The sequence below is a fragment of the Phascolarctos cinereus genome, unplaced genomic scaffold (genome assembly GCF_003287225.1).
Source record: "Phascolarctos cinereus isolate Bilbo 61053 unplaced genomic scaffold, phaCin_HiC Scaffold_2;HRSCAF=192, whole genome shotgun sequence".
Classification (NCBI taxonomy): Eukaryota; Metazoa; Chordata; class Mammalia; order Diprotodontia; family Phascolarctidae; genus Phascolarctos; species Phascolarctos cinereus.
The window spans coordinates 360,833,131-360,835,927 of NW_027555625.1; positions in this window are offsets into that span (position 1 = coordinate 360,833,131).

Consider the following 2,797-nt stretch of genomic DNA (forward strand, 5'->3'; position numbering starts at 1 on the left):
TCAAGACTTGGAAAAAATTTATTGATGCCCTTTTTTATATCAGTCAATTCTGGATATGCATACCATTACACTTTCTCACCCCCCACCTCTCTATTGAACCCTCTTTTATAACAAAACAGTTAAACAAAAACAGTGATACCAAGACTATATCTGACAAGGTGTTAAAACATCCTGCCCCATGTAGTCCCCGAATTTCTCCTTAAGGAAAAGAGTTGTGTTTTGTTATTTATTTGGGATCAACTGTCTTTTCAATTTCTCAGTCTTCCTTTATGTTTTATACTACAGAAGGGAAGTGTTTGCTGAATAACTGTATTAGATAAGTTACATGTTGACCTGTGCGGAGAGCTACTCTGTTGGATTCAGGGGGTCGTTCAAAGATGAGAAAGATACGGTTCCTATATCACCTTCATTTCATGCCCAGAGAAATGTCCCTTATATAAAGCAAGGAATTAATTTTTCTAAAAGGAGAGAGGAAGCTGTTCAGCAAAGCCGATTACATCAGCTGGATCTGACTACATGGAATATAGAATATTCTACCCTATAGCTCTCAAGAAGGATGAGGAGGAGAGGAACATTTTGTTTTTAAATAACTTTACATTTCTCACAGCATTTTGTATTTGACAAAGTCCTTCCTTCCTACCACCTCATGAATTAAGGTAAAGCCTGGTGTGAATGGAAATGAAGTGACTTCTCCAAAGTCAGTAACTAGTCAGTGGCAGAGCTGGGATTTGGCCACAAGTCTTGTGGAAATTCAGTATTTCTTACATTCCACTGTATTGCTCCAGGTTGGTCTTATCACCTCTCCTTTCAGTCCCTCTGCACCTACTTGATAAGGTTGTGAGAAGAGGGCTTTGTCTACTAGACAACCTCACCTGAGTTATTATATGTTCTCAAGATCCAGCAGTAGCTCCCTTTACCAAGTAAAGTTTGTCATTCGAGGCTCATTGAATTGAATTAGTCCTTCAAGATCTGGTTGAATCAATCTTTCTGAAAGCCCTATCCTGGAGTTGGCCTGCACAGCCTCTCTGACGCCCTTCCAATTTCTGACCATTCCAATTCCTCCCTTCAAGGCCCACCTTAGGCCATCTCCTTCACCCTCCTCTCTTCTACATCCCTGAAATCTGCCTGTACCTTCAAATTTCTCAATGTTTTGCTTGGGCCCCCTCCTGGATACTCACACTGTATTGTGATTACTTCTAAAACTTATTCTACCTCATTAAATTCAAAACCACTTTGGAGCAGGGTTATTTGATCTTGTATTCGCCTTACATGGAGTGGGTGCTTAATGATTGTTCAATTTGAACAGAAATCCAAACTAAGTGATTCACATTTATTTGATGCATTCTGGTGTACAAGATGCTTTCCTTACAGCCCTGTGAGGTGATCTGGAAATTTAATAGGAGAGATGGTGTCAGCCCACGCAAGGAGTGAGGCCTGCAGGGAGGTGGGCTAAAAACCTTTCCTTCCATGAGACATTTTGATGTGAAGAAGGAAGAGGCTTGAATTCTGAGGGGCTTTGGCCGTGAGAGTGTTCCTGGGACAAAGATTCGTGTGATTTAAGGCTCCTATGTTAAGAGCAGTGATAAAAGAGAACTAATAGTAAACTGGTTACAATTGATATTCCCAAATCTAGTATTTGGAGAAGGTAAACTGCCTGGAGTGCCAGGGATGGGGCACTGAGCCGAGTCCTGACCTTCTCCCGCACGTCCACTTAGCTCTGAGATGTCTGGCTTAAGGCTCTGCCTTGAAAGCGGGGCTTCCCTTCCATCAAGGCCACTGGAAGAATATTAAAGTCATTGCTCAGATTGTATAGCTCACCAAAATTTATTAAGATCTCTCCTTATAACAGCCCCACGGATAGTATGAGATTCATCCTTCTTTTACAGATGAAACAAGCTGGAGGAGAATTGAAGCTCTGCCTAAGGCCACACAGCTGCTGAGTGGTGTTATCGCTTGGCTTCAAAGCAGGTCTTGACTGTGTGGTTGGTTTCTAACAGGAAGCAGTAGTATTTGGGATCTGGGTGAAGAGAAGATGAGGTCGATGCTGTCCCTGGTGCCTCGGTTGACGTAGCCACTTGGGTGGGTGCAAGAGTAAAAAAAAAGTGGAGGCAGGATTCAGCTAGGTTTCAAGTGCCGAACTTGCAGTCAGAAAGACCAGAGTTGTAATCTAGCCTCAGGTTCTATCTTCACTGTGACCCAGGGCAAGTCACTTAATCTCTCTCAGCCTCAGTTTCTTCATCTGTAGAACGGAGATGGGCAGCTAGGTGGCATGGTGGATAGAGCTCCAGCTCTAAAGTCAAGAAGACCTGAGTTCAAATGTGGCCTCAGACACTCGCTGTGTGACCCTGGGCAAGTCACTTAAACCTGTTTGCCTCAGTTTCCTTCTCTGTAAAATGAAGTGGAGAAGGAAATAGCACACCACTCCAGTATCTTTGCCAAGGAAACCCCAAAAGGGGTCAGAAAGAGTTGGGCATGACTGAAATGGCTGAACAACAATAAAAAATGGAGATAACAGCACCTCTCTCCTGATCAAATGAGATGTTTGTAACTTATTTTACAAATCTTAAAAGTGCTACATAAATCCTAGCCACTGCTACAAAAAGGACTGGAAAAAACTGAAGTCAGCCAAGGAAGAAGACTAACAGATTGATAGCTTTCCATTGCTGATCTGTTCTATCTGCTTCCTAAAAGAGATCTATAACTGCTCTAAGAAGCCTGGCCAAATCTCCTACATCAGTAATGAGATGGGTTAAAAAGCACTAGATTTTCAGGCACATTGAATAATCCATCACAAGCA